General features: G+C 32.5%; 1 long non-coding RNA gene across 1 annotated transcript in view; it reads left to right on the top strand.

Moving 5' to 3' along the window:
- Nucleotides 1–752: 752 nt before the first annotated feature.
- Nucleotides 753–25,265, top strand: part of LOC113554722 — a 32,399-nt gene continuing 7,886 nt past the window's right edge. The window contains exons 1-2 of the long non-coding RNA XR_003405299.1: nt 753–844; nt 14,735–14,803. This is a non-coding gene — a long non-coding RNA (uncharacterized LOC113554722). The remainder of the gene's footprint in view (nt 845–14,734; nt 14,804–25,265) is intronic.

Here is a 25,265-nt window from a genome sequence, read left to right on the forward strand (position 1 = left end):
CAATGTTTAAAATAAATCAAATGATTTTTCAACTACCTACATGTCAATGCGCACGCAACAAAAACACTTAATTAGTGAGTACGAAAGTATCTCGAAAAATTATTACAGACTAATGTATAGATAATAGGTACTACAGATTATAATAGACGTTATATATTTATAAGGCGAACAACTACAATAAAGTCAATTAACTATTATACGCGCAGTTTTTGTTATATTGAACCGGGTACACATATAGTAATATGATCTCTAATAAGTAAAATTATAATTTTGACATCGGCTCCAAAATATGAGTTTTTATACGTTTAAAATCATTCGATAATTTTTCTTAATCGAAAAATGACTAAATAATATGTTCTCATTTTTCAAACATTTTTATACTCCAATATGTATTTATATGCAATAATGTTTAAAATAAGAAAAATTTAAATTTATGATACAACCCTTCTGAAAAAAAAAAAAATCAGCCTAATTATTGTATTCCTATTCACGCTGTGACAATGCTAAAAAAATACGTTTTATCTTTTCGTTTCGTGTAATATCGGTCTCGAGCAAATCTGCTGCCGAAGTAAATAGTAGTGACAATAGCCAATAGTTATTATCGTCGTTATAAAGAATTCGCCAATTATTTATAGTCCTTGTATAGCTATTATTGAACGAAGAGTATTAGTATTGCTGTTAACGGGTTTTCGTGTGAGGTGTTCCGTTTAAATTTTGGTTTGTGATTTTTTTTTTTTTTTGTTCGGAATTTAGTTTTTTTTACTATTATTTTTATTATCATTATCGTTATTATTTTCAATACCGATGAGAGAACACTGCGAAACCAGTATCGCGGCATCCGGTGGTAAGTACCTATATACATATACCCACACAGAGTCAAAAACTCAAAACGCGTGTTTCCCATTTTTATCGACCCGGCCAATCGGAAATTTATTGCAGTTGAACGGATCAAAGGCATTCCTACGCGTTCTCGATTGTGTCAAAACCATGGTGTGGTCTGTGCCCGTCACGAGGCGACTGCACCGGCAGACAAAATGCGAAAGACTGTAGTGAACTTATTTTTTCTCTTTTTTTTTTTTCCTTTTCAACACTATACAGAGGTTCGCCAAATACCTATGCACAGAATAGTCATTCTTGTTTTTCTCTTTGCTCCCGCCGTTCGTTTCGCCTCCCTCTGGTATGCGCTTAACTTAACTGCGGACAAGTATAGAAGTATATATATATATATATATGTACATAATATATGATGGAAATTTTATTTCTGATCAAATGTGCGCAGCATCACTAACCAATTCTTCGACCATCGCCCTTATCGAAGTGGGTTCGACGTAATATATTATTTATATTAAAAAGGGTCATTATTAATACAGTTTAATCATATAATTATACACATAATTTATCAAAGTGTAATCACGAATATATTGTGTTTTGGTATTAGCACTATATATAGTATATTATTTAACAGTATATTTGTTTTACTGTTATATATAAATTAATCTTTAAAATAAATATTATATATATAGTTTGAATAATTTATTAAAACTTATTATCAGGAAAAGAACTTTGTATTAGCAAAAGCTCCCCTTAGTAGTTCAAACGATATTGTAAAGAAGCAAGAGCACTTCGTCAAAGGATTCACCAAGTCGTCGAGGGTCAGAGATGAGAAAAGAGGGAAAGAAAAAAAGTATACGATGTCAAAATTAATGAAGATTATGCTTCCTGAAACCGAGATCTCCTTAACCCTTTTTTTTCTTCTTTTTGTGTAGTCGGCGAAACTTTATTGTCGACAAAGATATTTTCTCTCTCGCCCATTCGCGCTGTACCCCTTTCTATCCCTCAAAAATATCCATCCTCGCCCACCTCCCAGTACTTCGCTGTTATAATATACAGACAATTAATATCAATTAGAGTTGCAAGAGTTTAGTAATTTCGTTCCGTAATTAATTATATTGTTGACGTGTTGGAGTGACGGAGCCAAGAATATTATCTTTGGAAAGTTGAAGGAGGCCCCCGTCATTGGGGGGGGGGGGTAGGAGAAGTAGAACTCGTTATCAAACACAGACATACACACCCCCGTTTGTCTCCATTGTTTCGTTTTAATTAATGGACTCATTTTGCAGCAGCATCACTGAAGCACTGCGCTACCGCCAGTCCATCTTTAGCCTTCTAACCCACCGATGGCATATTGTCCTCTGCAAGACGCTTTTTATGTCTGAGATAAAGAGTTTTAGGATAATCATTTCTGATCGGCGACAAGAATGATTAAAATTGTTTTAAGCATCGCGGATGTATAGCGCATATAATAGTTTATTATACGCGTCATAATATAGAAATATACATAATAATATACACTGCGACTACAGACTTTAAGTGGATACAAATATCTATTTTATTTACTGCAGATTCATTATGCCTATAATGAATCCGTACAAAAGCTACAGAAGTCATATTCACATATTAGATTCGGTTACTGCTCCCGTTGGTTTTTTTTCGGTTTAATGTCGCTGAAAAATTCTGTATTGCATCTGGCGGGAAACCTGTACATTGTACGTATAGTGTTTACATAGTTATTTTATTAAACATCAATATTACATTTTGATCTTCCATAAACTTATCATAATATTATTCGCGTATAGTTAAATACCTTAGGCTGCTATTTATCTAAACAATACAATTATTATATAATTACACTCATGAACAATGAATTTAAATTATAATGTTTAAAGTCATAAAAACTTATAGAAGAATATATTTTTATTTTTTATACTTTAACATAATTAATTTACTTACTTTTTAACTATAACGACTTATTTTCATTAACTCGGTTTGTGGCGTCTTTAGACAAGGGCATTAAGCATCAGAGGAAATTATTATTTTGTTTTTAAGTATAGTATATAAGTACCTATACATTTTTGTAACAAAAAAATTGATTTAGTTTACTGTATTTCATACTTAATACTTAAACGGTAACAATTCTATCACGTTTTCGAGTGAGTACCAACCAAAATGTTGTTATAGCAATAAATGTTTATGGTAGGTACATTAATAATTCATGTGCAGTAAAATTATGTACTGCACAGTGCGCATACATGGAAATAATATGATAGAGTAAACATAATTTTTAATTACACTTACAAGAAACAATAAAGTAAAAAACATTACCTATATAAGTATAAAATATATTATATAACATAAGCTAGCTATGTATGGTAAAATTCAATTTATTTCATTGGTAATGAGTGCAACATCATAAAGTGTATACATCCAACAAATCGTTATTTTGTATTGTTACACGTACGTATTATTAGATGGTCGCGTACTCTGTTCGGTGCAATTATTAAATTTTTGCTTCAGAGAATAATCAATTAAACACGATACAGCATAACCTGTACACTAACCAATTGAAACGACTCCATAAAACTATCGAATGCCCTAATGGTTCGTGTCGCCCAGGACGTCAGATGTACACTCGACTAACACGGACGAGAATGGTATTTATTGTGAATTAAATGTGCTTCGCGAAATTGAAACGCACCTTATAAGGTATAATGGACGAGAATAGTATTAAATACTGAATAAAAAATAATGCTCGATGAACATTATTTTGTAATTATAAAATATTTTAAATAATATGTTCTTGAAAGATATATTACACGGTAATAATCATAATAGGTTAGATTTTATGTATATTTACATTATTTTATACTTTACAGCATAAACCAGTTTTCACTAATGAATTTCTTTCAAAAACATATAGTTGCAGACTACATCATATACGCAGTTAAATGAATTTGTAAACATTCATCAAATGATTGCAATTCACGTTTTCAAATAATTCAACATTTAAGTGCGCTATTTTAAATAAACCTATACGAAAAATAATTAAAAAATATTTCTTTTATATTTTATATCAAATCTTATTAACTCGTCATTCATAAAATATATTGAACGATTCTTTTTAATATTATTTCAATTATTTTTTTAAAATATTATTATATACGGTGTATGTATTCAGATACGTTGAGTTTTTAATTTTCTATCAAGTTCCAATACTTATAATATCTATAAATGTATAAACACAGTCCTTTTTAAATATTATTAGATAAAAACGTATGCATACTACAGATATTATAAAAAGATTTTAAGAATATTATTTGTAAATATTTGAGATAAAAATTGAATTAAGTTTGACATAGAAACATAAATATTGAAACAAATAGGTTGACTGTATGTAAGCTTTTACGTTTTTACTTTCTTGTGAAAAAGTATATCATATAATATAGTAAAAAACTTGTGAATAAATATTAAAAAATACCATAATAAGTATCTGATTGTAAAAGTCACACACACACACACACACACACACACACGCACGCACGCGCGCGCATATATACATTATCTATAATTTGATTGGTATAATATCGGATTTTGTAATGCACGTTTCTCTTTATATTGCTCACTAGTCACTATACTATTGCAGGCGGGTATGTTGGTGATTTACAAAATGCGAAGTATACAAATAAAAATAGCGGTTTATTGTTGTTTATCCGGTGGCATATACACATTTGGTTCGTACCGTATATATACAAAAGCCTGTGTAAGGGGAGGTGTGGGAACTCGCCCTGTTCGTCCTCATATAAGCGGTGTACATCGCGATGGAGAAGGGGGTTGAAGCGAGTGAGCCGCACACTAAATTGAAAATAACGCCGTAAAAATTAAGCCCTGGCCACAAATTCGGTGGAAGCCACACGGGTTTCATTTCATTGAGTGTATACGTATATACACGTGAACACAATAATACTACGGGGGAGGGGAGGAAGATCCGAGAGAAACATTTGCATAAATGGTTTTTCACGACCCCCGTCCCGTTGGTTGTTTAACTGCTATACATAATATAATACGGACTTTTTTTTTTGCGAATCAAATAAATTCAAGAACTTAACTTTTATAGAGTTTTTTTGCTGCGCCTTGAAGGGTGCAAAAATAGATTTAAAAGAGAGATATATACAACGCGAGTCCGCGTCGTTAATGGTATTCTTCGTGACAAACGTATCCTGCTTTGATTGTGCACTTATCCCTAGACCACCCTCGAACCGTCTTTAGGCGTTTTATTAAGGAGAGCTTAACTTGTCCAAGGTAAATATCCACTCCCCGGTTTGGTGTTCCATCATCGGTGGCGGGTATACATTTTTAATGACGACAGTGGAACCTGATCTGAAAGTGAAATCGTTTCTCGGCACTTGTCTTTTGTTTGTCAAACGGGTCGATACAGTGTCGTTTTCGAGCAAGCACTGTAGTAGTAGACTATGTATATATATATTATTATATAAATATATATACATAATACTCTTTAGGGGAAATCGGTTTTTTTTCTCCGTGACAATGTCGTGCTGCAAAGGTTCGATATGACGATATGTATTCGTCAAACTTCCTGATTTTTACTATGTAAACGTTGAATAAATACGGCGGTAAAACGTAATATTCTCGGTTGAGCTCGATCTCGTATATTTCACGAGAATTTCGAGAATAACAAATAACGTAATATGTATACGTCTTGCCCATAACATCTATATAATTGATTGTTCATAATGATGTGTATTTGTTTTCTATAAATAGGTACGGTTTTTTGTAGAATTTTGAATTAATATATAAATATATTATGTGTATAACAATAACATTATTATCATACAAAATAAATTACACAAAATGTACTCCTTGTATGCATATTAATGTCGATTGCAATAGTTAGCCATAAGCTTGTATAGTACATACTATAATATACATAGCACGCCATATTATAATACTATGCGGATATGTTTTCGAGGTAAATAAAACACCTACGGAAAATTCGCCCGTAATAATTGCGACGTAGGTAGCAGTTATATTACAGTCGCTGCAGGATGAGAAATGTTCTCGTTTAGTATTAGTATTTCTGTCTTCTTCGCCGTAGAAATAAAAACAAAAACGTAGTTTTAAACTATATATATATATACGCGTCAACTGAATTGGACATCTGTATATATACAGACATAAACGCAATTACATTTTTTTTTTGTACTAAAAGTTTCGGCTTAGAACCGCTGACATTTATGACGTTTTTGTTTTTCGCGAATCTAAACTTATGAAATTAATTTGTTGACATCTATCCTATTAAAAATAAAAGCAAGTTGTACACAACAACGGCTAAGTTTGAAACTTTTAAAGAACTTTTGTATCTGATATTACAGCACGATCGGGACACATTGTGAAACAGCAGCCTTAACGCGGTGAGAACGTTTTGCTTTAATTAAATCCTGATACCGTATAACTACGTGATGGTTGCAGTTTCATTATGTTATATATTATGTGTGACTTATTATAATGCACGGTTATTATGCGCGTCTACGACGTCGCTCAATTTAAAAACGTAAAAAAATCTAAATTTATAGATTTCTACAATGCATTTAAAATATCATTATAGTTTTATATTATCTTCGCTGTTTAATATTTAATCATAAAAATAAAGGCGGACTCGCACCAGACAGTATAGCTCATATATATATCATATTATATATTTATCTGAGCATGTGTGTGTGTGTGTGTGTGTGTCCGCGTGTACGGTATAACTGCATAACTGCGGGCGGGTTCAAGACTTACACTGGTATTTGGTAGTCGTACAAGCGTTGCAGGCGAATCGCGTTTGCCAAACGACCGTCACGCGGTCGGCCGCTACCATACCGCCGCCGCGTTGTTCCCGAGCCAAAGGTTATACGGACAATCAGAGGCGACGACGGACGAATTCCTGCGGGGCCGTTGCCAGGGTATTCGCGCTGCCGTCGATGCCGTCGTGTAGGTCGGACAAAATGCTTAACCGTTTTACAAATAGAATACGATCGTGTACCGATAAATTTTTGGCACTCGTGAAAACTACTACTCCGTACACGCCGCCGCCGCCGCCGAAACACTACTATATAGGCGGTATATATTATATATGTTTATATAATATATACAGGATGATTTTATACGAACCGCTCATTATCTCGTACAATGTCCGTGTTCGTAAAAAAAAAAACATATATTTTTTTAATATTATTTTCGAGTAATAATTATAACACAGTTGGAACATAACAGTTTTCTGCCAAACAATGGGATCTAACTGGTTATTAATAAAAAAAAAATAAAAAGAAGAAAAAAAAATATTTGTTGAAATACATCATTATACTGCAATAATATATTATATATATATCTTTGTATTTAGTGTTTATTTTACACTAAAAAAAAAGCCCAAGAAGTGTTATTTTTAAAAAAAAATTAATTGCTGTGTAGAAAAATTAGTATATGATACATTGATATCTAATATTTTGTGACTACCCAATGATTATAATATTATTAATATGTTGGATATAAGCCAAATATATTTTAGGAATATTATTCTTCCACGTTGCATTATGTTGTCGAATATGTGTACAATTATGTACGGGAAATAAATAATTCCATGCTGAACTATGGAAGAATACTGTGGTATAGCATTGTAGCTGCGGTTTATAATAACTGCAGATAGGTGTTGATGCGGCAAGGGGTTAGCAGGGAAATGAATAAATAAGATGGGCAGACTTTATAGGCTAAAACAAAAAGTGTGTATACATATATATATGTACATTATGCAGAGGGACCTTTAAAAATAATCCGCAGGTCGTTACACGCGGTGAAGGTGGTCCGAGGATTATTAAAAAATAACCCCCGCGGTAAAAACAGTGGAAAAAACCCTATCGCGACAAAAACTGTATAAAAGTTTTTTTTTTTTTTTTACTTGTTTGAAACGCTGCTGCCGCCATCTTGAAGGTGTTTCATAACAGTTACATAAACCACGTTCAACTTTTGTAAAACCACCGCTTGCCGCCGTCCCGAGCACGAACCCTCCCCACACACCCCGCGTGGATTTCGGCAAAGAAATAATAATAATATAATAATGTATATTAAATATATAAAACAACTTTCGGGGCGAACACGCGGTGAAGGTGCACCGCAGCGGCGGCTGTGACGCCACCGGTGTCGGCGCGGATAAGGGGGGAGTGAAGGGTCTTATTTGTATGCAAATGCGATAGATTTTTATACACCAGAAGAACTGCAGAAAAGGACTTTTGGGATTGGAAGTTAAACAAAAGCACGCCGGAGCGTAAAATGGTTTTTGGCGGTAGTGAATATAATAATAATAATAAAAAAAAAAAATGATATTAATAATAAGAACACGTGATTCCACGAAAACGTATACAAATTAAATTTTTTTCCAACCGCAAATTAAACATTTTTTAAATATTTTAAGCTTCCGCTGTGATCGACAGGTGTGGATAAGCCATCACGACGGTTGAGTTCGAAAAATTGGGTATACAAAAATTACTGTAAACTTGTTGTTTCGGTTTCTTCCACGTCATCGTTTTTGTTTCGTGCGTAAGACTATTATTATTATTATTACGTTGTGCCGTTTTATTATGTTGCACGCACTCGTGTCAGTACGACAATTTTACAAGTCTGCGCCGTATATTATCTATATTTACATAACATGTTCGAACAAGAGATGTCAGATGATGATAATAAAAAAATAAATAAAATAAAATAAAATAATATAGAAATATATTGTTTATGGACATTGTGACGTGGCTTCAACTGGCCTCAAGTTTTCCTAAAGGTCATTTCACTGCAAGACATTTCACCTATTGGTATGTATCTTTTGAAGTTTACCCGATATGTTTATCAATTCAACACAGTAAATATTATAAATATGCATGAGTATATTTTATCAATAAAACGATAGCAGGTGTATTTTTTGCGTACGAATTGTGCAGTATTTGACCGGACATAATTAATATGAAATCAATAAAAAAAAAAATTGGTCAATTCAATCCGTAAAGCTATTCCAAGCTACTAATTAATGGTCTTGAAATTAAATTATAGATATTTTTAAACGATAATATAATATTATATCCGGCATCTCATAATATTATTAAATTTTAGTGTACAACCAAATCTGCAATAATAAAATATACCTGCAGACTTTACAGAGTCCAATCGCAGGCACACGATATTGCCTATTTTATCGAAACCGAACGCTTTACAGAAGTGGAAAAAATTGTTATTTTACTAAAGCAAAGAATGTATTCGTGCTAAACGCACGGTTTTTATCTGATCTCAATGTCCATTTTGAGCATGCGTGCATCTCTATTCACCCTCGTGTAGTTAGACGCTCCGCAGACTTTGGCGTCATTGTGAATTTATGACTTCGGTTACTCGGACATGTATCTCTTGCGGAGGTTCCTGTTGTAAATTCTTTTGTTTTCCCATCTATATAAAAAGCCGGTTGTCTCGGCTAAAAAAAAAAAATATATAAATCGTTTTTTGACAACTCAACACAGTCATTTTTGATGTACAATATTTGTATTTCGTGCGTCGTTTCGCCCGCCAATGTTTTCATCTAACCACGTCATCCGTGCAGCTCGTATATTATGCCTATGTACACATAATATGTATTATATAATCTGACGACGTTTCACCAATATTGTTTTATGCCATTCATTTCTGTTGTACGTATATCGTAGTGTGTGTATACTGTGTATGGTCCCATAATTTTTTTTTCTTCATTTTATTGAATTGAATACCGTTCTAGTTATTATTATTATTATTATCATTGCAAACTGGTTTTGTATACCGTACATTAATCTTTGAAATATTAAATATTAATTTAAAAAAATAAAAAAAAACTTGTATTCTACGCGGACACGCGTTTATGTGTGTATAATCGTTATGTGAAAACCCAGACACAGTAATAATAATAATGATAATAATAAAACATTGAATGTACAACGTCAATAAAAAAATAAATAAATAATGTTCGGTTTTAAAACACCGACTTCCTAAAGTATAAAACACAGACGCCGTGTGTATTGTGTATATGTAATAAAAGATAAAATGTATACGACGTCTATGCGGCTATACGGAAACGAATAGATTATTGTTGTTATAGTGTTTACAATTGATTTTGAACCCGCGAAGCGCATTCGACGGACTGATTATAATAATAAATACTAATTGTAATGTTTTCCTTATTCAAACTCGTATGCACAGAAATATTATTGTTATTATTATTTTTGTTAGGTTGCTATTGTAAACCTTCTGTATTTATAATGATGCAGGCTCGGTATGATAGTATACGTGCAATGCTAATTTATTTTGAAAAAAAAAAAAATCAAATGACGTATCGTATGTCTCTAGGGAAATCGTGTAGTACAATGCATATAATAATACATAAACGTAAAGTGTATGCATACGTATAGTATATATATTGTATAGGTGGCGTAGTGTGTATGGTTAATGTAATAATGTATAATGGTATACACATAATAATATTATAATAGCGATTTGAATAAACGGACACGTGTAGAAAATATTATTATGAATGAGAACTGCGTATATAGTGACTACAGTGAGGAGATCTTATTGTAGATGTGTTATGTATAATATATTACGTAAGTGCAGACAGAGCTTGTGCTATTAAATTAATATGAATTCATCTCAAAGACTTAGTTCTCATAAAAATATTACACAACGTACAATGTAGAAAACATTTTGTTCGATTTTGACTATGGTTACAGCTAGTATACCTATATATTAGTACTATATATGTTTATAATAATATGATGCATAAATTAACACACAGGTTGGTTATTCTTTTTCCTTTTTTTTCATCATAAATCGGACATTGTTTTACGGATTTACGTTTATTTTCTATTTTTCCACTTTTTAGGACGTTAAGCGCTCACGGGATTTTTTTCGGGTAGGGCGATGGGGCGAGGAGGTCATAATCTTACGGTGAATCGCCGATATGATGACTGATACGATATTATACCGTTGTTGGCGTTATTCCGCTTCCTTTACAATCGTGTCTCGCGAACAAAGGATAATGCTCGGCCCTGGAAAATTTGTGTTATAATTTATTATAATATACAATATTAGGTTATGCATATCAAACATATTATATATATATATAATATATGTATATAATTAACGTGAAAGTCGGGCGATGAACTCGAAACCCGGTGGCAGTGACTTTTCCTTCCGTCTTCTTTTATTATTTTTTTTTTCGGATGTTTTAATTGCGCCACTACCGACATCGCCACTGCCGTGCCGCGTCACCGTCACCGTCGCTCCCGCTCCGCGCCGGCTCGCACTCGACGGACTCGGTTGAATATTAATTGCGACCACCCCGTGTCAAAAAGATGGTCCGAAACAAACACCGTCGCCGCGCGAGAGGATAAAACGTTTTAATATTCATTGACCACTATATACACGTATATAACGTATAGTTTATATATATATATACTATACTATAATGCATCCGCGGCCGGACACACAGCGAGCGGAATCCGTAAGTGGAAACAGTGGTTTTTTTTTCTGTGCACCGACTTTGATACGGGTCCCATTTACATATATACAATATATGTACATATATTAAATAAATAGAATTATATAGGTATGTGTTGTATACATATATATATATATATTATTGTTTATTATGTGTATATAATATAAGTATATACGCCACGACCCGCGGTGTGCAGACGATAGCTGCTGCGAGACCGGAGGTAAATAGCTACTGTTATAATACATTATGGTTACGCACTACGATACCTACGCGTATATTATTAAAATCGTTATTATTATCATTGCCGAGTCCGCCGAACACCATCGGTGGTGTGTATGTGTGTGTGTGTGTGTGTGAGCAGCGGCGCGAGATAAAACGGGTGAGATGCAGAATCCCGATCGTCGCAAGAAATCGTACGTACACGTTGTAGTATACTTAGCTGTACGAAAATAAAAAAAAAACAGACGAACGCGCGTTCCAGCAGTTCTTTTTATTTAAATCTTGTGCAGTGCAAATGATGAAATAAAATTATGAGCTTACAGTGTATACTATGTCTTACGTATGTTACGAGTATATATATATATTATAATGAATAATTTTAATATTGTTCACGAGGTGCTATCGCGCACAATGTATGTTTTCAAAAATATTGAGAACCGTGATTTACATCGCGGTTATAATGTTATGTTATATACACATATCGCACGCACTGCCAAAGTTCAAAATATTTTTTAATCGTGTGTGTACAGTGTAAACATAGTGTTGGACTTATTGATTTATGACGGCGTGAATTCCGCGGCTGTCAAATCATAAAACGCAGTAACCGTGTTTTTGTTTATAGTTCGTTAAAACGCAGTGAAATAAAAAGGAAAATATTAATTAGAAAAAAATCCGTTAAATTTATTGTACCTACGGTAATTAAATTGTCGTTGGATATTAAACGTGGCAAATGCGAAGCGAACGGCAACAAATTTCACTGGCGAGAAAATATAATGAACAGGATGTGCAATTTAACAATTGTCTTAGCGCATCGCAATATACATGTAAACATGTGACGTATAATAATATTGTCATTTCGCCTGTCACGCCGAATCTCAATCGCACAGATGGTATTACATAATATGTATATATAGCTACGCAACCTATATGCGTCGTCGTCGCCGGTCCGATGCTAATAATATATTTACAATGATTTTTATTTCATATACTATTTACATTATGTATATTTAATATATGCAGGTATAGCCTGCCGGTCCACTAATCAGAATGTCTATTATTTTGCGAAAGTGTCTGTTGTGCGGTTCGGTAACGGTTTAATGGGTCGCAAAAATAAAATAACTATAAATTATATTATACGAGTCAAATGTTACAATGTCCGCGTGTTTTATCTCGCGTATAATATAACATAATAATATAGCGCTGATAGATAAAATACAGACTTAGCGTAGTATATTATGTACATTGTACACCTACCGCGATGTACACAATTTTTTTCTGAACGAGTTTAAACATCGAACATTTTTTGAAACTACATTTTAGTGTACTCCATACGAAATGGCCAGTGGACACAAAAAAAAAAAAAAAAATGTTAAATTTGGGATCTAATAAAATATAATATTACCTTACGTCTCTCAATATTGCACCCCAGGTGGTATTATTTGTACGGTTTTCAACGATACATAGTTGAAAAAATTGCACGCGCGCTGTGGTGGAGGTTTACATCGGCGTGTGTTTGTCGTAAATCACACGATGAAAGTGTGGGAAAATATTATTGAAAGTAGATTAAGCATACGGTGAAGCATAGTGCGTCCATAGCATAATATGTATATATCAGTTGTGTACATGCACCGTATGCAACTATATACTGCAGCTAGTGCATTAGATTCGCAGCACCGTATAACCTGTTTGATGTTACACGCGTTAAAGATCAACATTAGAGACAATTTTGTGTAACACTGTATATTATAAAAAAAAAAAAAATAGGTTTAAAAGTAGCTTTAAACAAAAAACTTAAAATTTAACAACTACGCGGTAGCGTTATTACGTCGATGCAACGTTTTCAATCACTAGTTAAAATATATTGTAAATTCAAATCATAAAATGTTTATATTATTTAAAAATGAGTAGATTTTTGTAGATTTGCATTGAACGACTTTTACCGCTTAAACATTTATGATTTTAATGTATAATCTATTAAATAACACTGTATAGTAACGATAGTAAATAACAGTGGCGTAGCCCTCCCCTCCATTAGCCATATTTTTTGCATTGTTTTGAAACATTTAAATTTAAATATGGAAGTTGTCTTACAAATTTTGGTTACTAAAATAGTAAATACGTTAACGAAAAATCAGCGTCAATATGTCATCAGTATTTTGATTTTGATTTTCAATAACTCAAGTTAAAAGTATTTAGCCATCCCTCCCCCCATTATTGGTATATTAGGTACTTCGTATTTTTTTATATAGGTACTATTATATTTCAACTCTAAGTATTCGAATCGAGGTAATTACTAAATTATCCAACCAACAAACAAATGTACTCGTATATAGGAAATAGATATAATATATATTTACAAGGTTGTTTTTGTGCAAAACTATTATTATTATCTTTCTCACTTCTAATTAATTCATCAATTTTTTAAATAATTAAACTAATTATCGAAATACAAAACAATAATTGCTTCCCAACTAATCATGACTGTATTATTCCATTAACGTTAATATTATGCGGTATACATTTATTTCACATTATTAATAAAATGTGTTTTTATTTTTCAGTCGAGTGCGTGTACACGGAACGATGTCAGATCATAAACACCGAAATAAAAATTTATACATTTGCATATTACAATAACAATGTAATCTCATAAAACAAAAACTTTAAAGAAATTAACATCACAATATGTAACGCTTTTTCTGAGTACTGACTATCTGTAAATAAAATATATATATACACATACATATACATATACGAAGTTTAGTTGTTTAAATAAACAAGATCAAGTGTAACACGGCCGATCAATAAAACCAAGTGGTGCGATTTATTGTTTCAATTAAATGTGTCGACTGTCGGTATATACAGTCGGTGTTTTAACTTGTAGATATAGGTTTTAAATGGCTTTGGCACCGAAACCAAACAGAATACTACTCTTAATTAACTACTATCCCCGTCTCCATTGCCGACTTTTAAATTGTAATTCACATCTAACATTTTAAATTTTACATAATATAATGTATACACAAAGGAAATTATTGTCTACTGACCTAACCGGTATGCGGTTGTAAAGAAAAAATAACCTAATATACATAATAATGTATTATTTTTATAATGTTGCAGGCGTGCGTCCAGCAATTTTAAATTGAGGTGGTTAAACATCCTTCGAGGTTGAAGAGCATGAAGCGATAGGTAAATAATAACTTACAACTATAAATTATTTAAAAATTATTCTAGAATAGTCTATTTTTTGTCTATTAAAATATATTTATAATCAAATGCAAAAAAAGTACCGCATTCATTCAGTAGTCGTGTGTGCCAATTTCCTGTTTCTATGTGAATATTTTATTTGTTATCTTTTGATCTTTTCTTTTTTTTCAATGCAACATTTTTAATAGATATGAATAAATAGAAATTCGACATAAAAAAAAGTTTATTGTATACATTTTGAAGACCGTTAATTGGATAAATTGATGGTCTATTACATCAAAATCTAATTATACAAATTAAAAATCTTTTAAATAGGCGAAACATTTTTTATTTCATACTATTTATTTTGTTAGTGTTGCAGTAGGTATACGTATAACGTTTTTATATGTTACACAGAAACGGGTTCACAATTTACTTAACATAATATAGCTCTATATTATAATAGTATACTTGGATATTTTTGTTTTTTATACGTAAGTCGTAAATGTTTTCTTTGGAATCTTTTATTATACTTATTACGATTCACGACTTATTTACACACAATAAAATTATTTTTCAATTTATCACGAATCTATGATAATTTATTATATTATACGCCTTAGACATAAGCAATGAGCACAATGCCGTTATGAATACAGGCATAAGGTATAATAAATATGTCGATTCATGTACCGACGACTTAACTGATCTCGATTAATCACGAACAATCCAACCTTGGCGAATTGGACTATTATAGTCGCAATATAACAGCGACGGAATCGGCGGTCTTTGGTTTTCCACTTCCGGCCGCGATAGTTTTGACGGCGGTGTCGACCATCTGATCGTGAATGACGACGACGATTTCTGCGAAACCGATTGTGATGTTTGGTCGATCACGTTTCCGTTACATGTGCGATTATTCGTTTTGATTTTTTTTCATTGCCACTTTCGTGAATTTCTGGCGATTTTCCTCACAATTTTCTAGGTCTGTCGCAAACAGTCGTACCGCAAGTGGCGTACTCGTGGTTTACGAAGACATTTTCTACGCCCACGTACTTGTGAGGGTCATTGTTGATGTCAAAACGTGCGGCAGCAGCGGCACGCGACGATTCGAAAATCTGAAGGAACCTAACCACTTAGGGCCGTTATACTCGGTGTTGTATACAATCCAAATTTTTTGACGATTCATAATACTTTTGGCCCGGCAGCACCACAACCATCTATTGTTATTCTACATTGAATATTTTAATCGATTCGGTGCTTATTATACAACTAATAATCATTTAAAGATGAGAAGTAGTGTAAAAAATTGTAGGTATATATATATAGTATATACAATAACGTATACAGGTAATGTTTACATTTTACAGTATACGCAGTAATTGTCTGAAACCACGAATAAATTCATTTAAACTTCATATTGCAAATTATTGTTCATTTGATTATCAATTATTAGTATCACTAACATTAAATGTTATTTAATTTCAATCATATTTTAGATATCCAATAATTTGAAATTTTCACTATTTTTAACGCGTCGCTTTACATATAATTAGGAAATCGTTTATCTATTAAATCTCAATAAGTTTCGGGGTGATTATCACTGCATGACAACATTTTGGCCTTTTTTTTTTTTCATCAACCAAACTAGGTAATTTATTACTAAATCAATCCGATTAAAAACGTTCTCTCATACCTACGTATATAGATATCTCGGTGTTTCGGCGGAAAAACAATCATAAAAAAACCCTTTGAAACAATTTCGTGTGATAATGTTCGTCCGAACGTTACAGGGGTACCGTATCATGTCTATTTATTACGTATTAATAAAGGTAAACGACTATTTTATTTAGTATAGGCATACATATATATATATATTGTTGGTACTGCAACAGTAGGTAAAGCAGTAGTCGCTTTACCATGTGTTCACTGTGTGCAGTATTATACGTTATTGATAGCCCCGGGAAACGTCGGCCATCGCACAACGTCACGACGATATAATATACTTTAATGTTGCCTAATTATTCACGTACGCAGTAATAATAATATAATAACGTGCTCGTATATGGAAACGTTGACGTCTCGAGGCGATTGAAGAAGATGAAGAAAAGGAGTATATACACGCGCAGACGATGAGCGTTTAAAGCCGTTTAGTTAATAACCGTTTGTATATACGTATATATAAATATAATATTATATGGGTACTGACGTATAGAGTGTAAATCGAGTGCAATAGGTATGACTGCGGCGGGTGGGAGCAGTCGGCGACGAGAAAGAGAGGAGAAGAGATTATTATTATCATTATTATTATTATATTCCAACGAGGTCGAGTCGTAAACGGGCCAGCAGTAAAACACTGCTGCAGCAGCAACCGGGACCCATTAAAATATCGGGTGTTATCATTTTATAAAACTCTACTACTTGTTTAATGTCTTATACACACACACACACACACACACACACACACACATATATAGGTACGTAAAAAGGGTGTTAGTGTGTGTGTGTGTGTGTGTGTGGTGTGTATGTGTGTGTGTGTGTGTGTGTGTGTGATGCGTTTGTGCTTTTGCTTGTGCGTTAATATAATATTATAATCGTTATTATATTGTAAATCGTGCATAATATACGCAGAGTCAGTCCGCCGCCACGAAGCGAGTCGGAGATAATAATATTATTTTCTCCTCTTGAGCACTATACGGCAGCGATTAATTTTCAAACGTGTAAAACACATATACGCTCGCGCGGTTTTACGACCGTCAGACATCGGTCGTCACAAGCGTCCGTCACGTCCGTCGTCTACTTATGGCAGTATACCTATATCGTATAGCGTTCAGCCGCATACGACTGCAGGCAGTTGCGCGCCACGTAAGTTTGCGCTACGTCACAACGGTGCAGTTCAAATTTCGAATAAATCAAACGATAAACTATCGTAAATGATAAATCGTTTCGTTTCAAATTTGAAGTATTTCCGTGTGCTGTGGCGCCTCTTCGGGTTTACAACGGGCTAGCCGCAAACGGGATGATTTTTTACACAACCTTCCATTGTGCATCTACAAAAATAAAATATCGAAATTTTAAGACATTTCTTTGACTTTATATTTTGAACATATATCTGGTACAAAATGTATAGGATTTAAATATTTTATAAAAATATCGTAGCAAAAAATACCCAGTTATTTCTAAAACATTTTTTTTTTTTGAATTTCGAACATCTGTATATTTTTATCTATGTTATTTTGTTTTCCACATTTTTGAACAACATTATTCTTTTTCAATCATGACGTGCTATTGAAATGATACTGTATTTATAAACGTTTACCAGTTAAATACATTATATTATAATACACAAGTGCAAATTATAAATAGGTTGCTATTCTTTTTATAATTTAATTAATTGCAACAAATTAAATCAACAAAATTATGTAGTGTTAATATAATATTTATAGAAAGTCTTTGAATGGCTCTTGTATAATAATAACTTTAGGATGTTCAAATTTTGTTTCATTGGTAAAATATAATATACCTACATAGTTTTATACGATCTACATAACGAATTTCATTTTTTTTTAATGTTTATAACTAAATTTTAATTATGCAAATTGGTCATGCCATTGGATTTACTTAAGTTGCAATAAGTTTATTTTAAATTGATATTTTATAAGTCTCAACAAACTTCACAATACTTGAAATAACTAATAACATATAATGTATTATATTTATTATATATATGGAATATATTTAACTTTCATTTTATCTCCCCACAGACATTTTTCATAAATTACTACCCCTTAAAAACAACAGCCGTTACATCAAACAAATTTTCGAGAACACTGCAGTAACCCCCGATTAATATTTTCCGTATCACTGAATCTTACAGCGCGTGTTTCCAAAGAAAGTTGTTTATATATTACCACTATTTTCTCGTGAAAACTTAAGAAATTCAGCTCAGTACGATCGACGCTATAAGAAACAGTCTGCCGTCATATTGAATTAGTAAACACCAATGACGACGCCCAACTGCACAGAGTTTCATTAAATCGGCTTCAACGCAACGTTATAAATATAAATATATATATATATATTACAGAAACGGCGCTGGAAATCAATAAATACATATAAAATATATTATTATATTTATTGCGCTTCAATTATATCGTTTAGGATATCTGTCCGAGGAATACGAATTGTCCGGTATACCTATAGCGAGTATATATAATAGCAGTATGTATTTTTCACAGTATGCGTGTGTTTGCCGTGCTATACTCGTTTTTATTTCGGAGAATTAGATGTATTCCTGCCGTGCGTGACGTTTAATAATAGACGATCAGGTGATCCGAATGAAAACGCGTATTTCATTTTATCCGCTCCGAATTCATATTTTGCGAGAACGTTCCACTGAACCATTAAGGTAGTGACAAACGAAAAAAAAACCTCTAAATGGCTAATTTTTTTTTATGTTCTCCGAGTCGTTAAGCAACTAATCTGACAGCAATAACAAAAACCTGGATCTCCTTATTCGTGAACGTATACGCTTGTAGTAAATTTTTTTTTTTTTTTTATTTCCCAATGTCGTTATCTGATTTGCGGAACGTACGTGCGACTACGTTTGAACACTATAAAATAATATAATACACTCAGTTTGGTCGTGTCAAACCTGATTTTTTAACTTGTGCCAAAATATTGATTGGAAAAAAAAACTACGAAATAACATAGTTTCTGTCATTTTGAGACTCAGACAAGACCTATAACAATATAAGGCCTACACGTATATATATATATATATAATATAATACACATAACAAACAATCTCCAATCCCGATTGATATCATGTTTTTTTTCGTTAATCGAATTAACCGAGTTGGAGTCGAGTACCCCTATATATTTTTCAATTATGTTCAATCGAATTTCACCAGCGTAATCTGATAGAGCGATATACACATACAAATACTACCATAATTTATATAGGTACCTATATACGTACATTATATATTACACGACGTGGTAACCTTGTCACGAGTCTATAATGTGTACACGACAATATAATAACAATAATCATTTATAGCTATTTCCTATATATTTCTATTTGTATTCTTTATGCTCTTTGTGCGCGCATTGAACTTTAATAATTGAACGGATTTGTTATTTTAAATTTTAAATGGTCAGTGCGATCGATTTTGACATACATCAGCAAACAGCTGCAGTGTTCTCCTCGGCATTGCGGCTCATTAAGAGTTTATTTATACGTATATTACGACTCCTTTTTCGATCTATTTTTATCCTTCGCCTCCCGGTCTGTAGTTACACCTGCTGACTTGTATTTTTTTAAAACGTCATATCGGTTCGGAAATTGGAGATAAAAAACTAACTAATTAACAATTTCCGTGTATAATCCACTAATCCACACGATTTCCGGTTGGACAGCAGGTATATCATATGTAAACCGTATTACTACATGCAGCACACGATACTAATCTACATAGAACGACGAACAAGCTTTTCTATGGCAACTGTAATAGGCGTTACGGATGGAAAACGTTCTCTGTTTTAATAGACTCTATATATTTCGATATTGGAACTGTATTTCATATTATGGTGATGGTGTACTGCAGATTGGTGTTCGGCAGTGGCGTTTAGTTAAAGCGGTACGACAGTTATTTGATCGTAAACAAATATTTCGACGAGTATACGTATTATGCTTTGTAAGCTAATTTTTACGAACAATATTACATTGTCTCGCTGATCACACACTTCTGACCGTTTTCGTTGTGACGTAACAGTGGCTGGCGCGGTAGCATACTGTGTACACTGTACACATCAAAAGAGTAGCGACTCCCAAACACTGCTGCAGCTTCGATAATATCAGACGTGGTCCGGTTTGGTCACGAATCGCCGAGCGCCGCCGTGTACACACAACAGACGAAATACAACGGTTATTATTACTATATACACACGTACGCGTAATATTGTATGACGTATCGTGTACTGCGTTATACGCGCACGACGAGTCAACGACAGCCGCCTCTTCTCCAAAGACGTATTACTCTACTGCAGCGAGCGGCGTTCCATTATAATGTATACGATGTATACATATACACCGAGCGCCCGGAGGAGCTTATATAATGTATACGCGCGCAATGCTCGGGGGATGATGACGATGATGGTTCCCGACGAGGGGTTGTCCGAGTCATTATTATTATTATTATCATCACTATTCACTGCTGTACACATTGACGGCCCGTCCCCATTTTTAATAAACGGTCCGCCGCCGCCGCCGCGAATACCGCGATTACTGTATACATACACAGTGTACGCGTGTACGGAGTATAATATACACACGATCGCCCGGCCGATGCAGCTTTCCCGGTCGAGTCCCGCGAGCGGCGATGTCAAGTAGCTCGGGATAATGTGTCCGTGCGGCCTACACACGTATATATATATATATACACATTAAATGTATAAGCGAGCACGTCAGGGTCCCATGGCGGGTGTGCGTATATATATATATATATACTGTGTGTGTGTGTGTGTGTGTACGAAATTGACTCTTATCTAGCCCGCGTTCGATTGAATAACGCGGAGGGTGAGGGGTCGAAAGTCACGTATATATATATATATTATTGTGATGCTCTCGGCTTCCGAAGAGACCTTATTTAAGCGAGTGATTCGCGCGGTGGGCTACGCCAACAGCTCCTATACATTATAATAACATCATGTCACAACACTCATAACACTACTTATACCTAAACATAATATATTATTATTATTTTTTATTTTACGTAATAGTGTTGCCCGTGTGTGGAATCGTACATCGTGTTTAATAATATTCATTATTCGCAACTAAGGGGACTTGAGCGGGTCTGAAAATCCGAACATTAATTGTTATTATTGTTATACATTTCCTTACGTGTATGTTTTAAATGTCATTCCGAAATAGGTCTTCGGATATCGCCCGGATAAAAACTACCCACATAACATATAATATAAATAATTATATATTGTATTTATTTATAATTATTATAATTATATTAACTTATTGCACTTATTCAATGCCGACGTTTAAGTATAATTACGATATAGAATGGAGGAATTCGCGTTTGCGGTGTAAATAGCTATATACAAATGTTTTTAAAATTCACACTGTATATAATATGGTTAATAATAAATCAACGCAATGGAAAAAAGTTTCAACAACAATTAGTATTAGTTTTTTTTTTTGAATTTCCTACAAAAAAATAACTAAAAACGCTATATTTTGATTGATATTTAATTTTGTAGAAAATTAAACTTCAAATGTCTATTTGGGCAATGCATTAAATTTATTACACTATAATTTTATCATACATGAACTAAGAAAATTTCGTATTCATACGTATTATATTACATACGCAATTTACATTTGTACAATTTACACGTCCGAGAAAATACGCATATAATGATATATGTGTTTGAGGTGAAATAATTGACAGAAGCTATTCGAGATAGGTACAGTGAAATATTATTTAGAATTACTATTATGCATGAGTATTTTACTATATTTATTGCACTCGTTATAACAGTACTATTTTTAAGAATCATATTAATATCGGTGGTATACGAACGGAAAATATTTTTAAATATAAAAATTAGTTCATATAGCCATTAGATCAGTGAAAACTATACGCCGCTGTCACATCTTCCATTTAATTGAGAATTGATGTGATAGTGATGGCGTTGAGGATAATATTATTATGATGCATATCATGCAATTTTATAATAATAATTAATATATATATATATATATTAGTCATGGGACATGATAATATCGATATAAATACTAGGCTGGCGGAGTTTTCGGAGAGCAACGTACCTATGCATAAATTTTAATTATATTTATCTGCATATTAATGATAATATTTATCTAATATATTTAGTCAAGCGGATTGAAATGAAAACTAATTAAAATCGTTACAATGTTAATTATAAAATAATTAGTTTACCTCTGAGTTCTACTCATTCACGTTTTGTTGAAGTCATTGTACTCTGATACAACACGAATGTTTAAAATTAAGTTCATATTTGTAAAGCTTCTATTGGGGTAAATGATAATAACATCAAATCTTTTTTATTCACGTTCTTGGAGATCATAAAACGCACCTTTTAAACTCAACCGAAAATGAACCCGTAATATTTTTACATAGTTATTAATTATTTTATTAGTTATTTATGTTTTTTTTTTTTTTTTAAATACTTATTGATAATTTTCACAAAATATATAGATTTTCATTTTTTTAAATCGCGAAAGCATGAATCTTTTCCCTATAAGGTACTATTATTTTTTATATACAATACAATTTTCAAAATAATTAGACTAATCTTAAGCTATTTATACCACAAGCCTATTCACATAATTTTACGGTACGTTGATATTGACTTTTAAGTTGTGTTTATAAAAATTAGTGCAGCCTACTAAATTAAGAAAATATTAGGTAATAATAATATAAATATAGTTAATTTAACATAAAAATAAAATGAAAATAGACGTTGAACAACCTCTCTCATAATCGTTTTTTTTTTTTTTTGTGTTAACTTATAATTTATTGTGGACATTTCCAATACAATCTACTAGAATATACTCAATGCGAGGAACGTATTCAAAATCTACTTTACAGCAGAGTGACTTTCCTGTTTATTTTATTTTAATAATAATAAGCGTGCATAAGTATGTGTAAAAAAAGCGTTGCTCGACAGTTGACCTAATACAATTACCTAGCATACATTTTTGCGTTTAATAAAGCAGAAAATTTTAAAAGAATACACATATTATAGCGGCAAAATAAGAATGAAGAAAAAAAATAAATATGAAATGCACTTCCGGTTTTGAAATATTTACTCGGTGTTCTTGGCTACAGCAGATGTTTCACCATAACGTCTTGGACACTAAACAAATTAAATCGTTTCACTGAATTAGTAGTAATCATGCCGGCTCGAGTTTCTGACAATTTAATTACGTTAAGGTGACGCGCTTGTAACATTTTTGTGAACCATTATACTGCAGCAGTTATAACCCTTTTTTTTCCTCTTATTACTCTCCTGGCCCTTGTATAACGTACACCTCTATATAGTAGCCGATAATAAAGTCTTTAACAGATTGTGAACACGATCATGATTATTTCCGGCTGTCCACCTGAAAATTATACTCTTATTGCATTTCTTATGACGAACGGTCATAACATGCGTGGCGTGTTATAACACACACACACACACAACCCTACAACAATAATTACAGTGTTAGTTTCATTTAATATCATATCGCCTGGTATCATGACGTACGCCATAAACATATCGCATATTATTATTATACATTTTATACTAGAGTATAGTATCATGCATTATTATAATACTGTGCGTATATAATAATAGGTGAGTTTACAATTTGCGACAACCTGTAATTATATATTAATATTTAATATGGTAATATTTTTATACCGACAAGCAATTAACGGAAACACGCTTGACGGCTGGTACACACGTAACCTAACCGAAAATATACACTCGGAGACGGATCCGTCATAATATTGTTTAATATAATATAGTACCTGTATATAATATAGTTTCAGAAGTCGCGAGTCCATCACTGCCACCGCCGCGGTGCGGGTAGGCGTACACTGAATGTCACAGGTATATTAACTGGCTTCGGTTTTTTACCGGTCTGCGCTGTAGTTACATGTAACACGTATAATTGTTGCCTTTGTATTATTAACGACATTATTTGTATTTAAGTAAAAACGATTGGACCTTTTTAATGCACCATGACCGTTAAGGAAGGGGAATAAAAGTAAAACGTTTTTCAGACAAAGTACAATTTTCGACAGCAAATTTATTTCTCACATCTCGGTTTAAACTTTTAAAGGATATTTATTTGTTATATAATAATTAATGTAAATGAAGAACTTTTAAGAAAAACGAATTCACCGTTTGTACAGATGATAAATTTTTAATTGCATTAAGTTATGAACAGAATTTAAGTTTAAATGTTAGTAAGACTATCTAATATTAATCAGCTATAAAATATTATAACGTTAATTCATTTGTTAATTTAATTTTGATATTCTAACATTTTAGTAAAGTCTGGTGTATAGTTACAACACTTAAATAAATAACATATATTATACCTATATATAAAATAACGAATTAAGTTCAATTTGATAAAAACTGTTATCAGTAAAATATGATTTGTGAAGAAACAATATTATACGTACAAGTTTTATTAGATATTAAACTATTTTTTACTACGGATAATACATTACCTATATATATGTATCGATTGACCCTCCTTATGCAAAATGTTGAGTAAATTAAATATTAGCTATAAATATTTTAAGTGACATGAAATAATGGCACTTTTTATTAAAAACCATAGTTTTCAAAAAAAAAAAAAAAAATTATATCATTTGTTTATAATTATAACATAAAGTGCTTTTAAAAT

This window comes from Rhopalosiphum maidis, chromosome 2 (assembly GCF_003676215.2).
Source record: "Rhopalosiphum maidis isolate BTI-1 chromosome 2, ASM367621v3, whole genome shotgun sequence".
Classification (NCBI taxonomy): Eukaryota; Metazoa; Arthropoda; class Insecta; order Hemiptera; family Aphididae; genus Rhopalosiphum; species Rhopalosiphum maidis.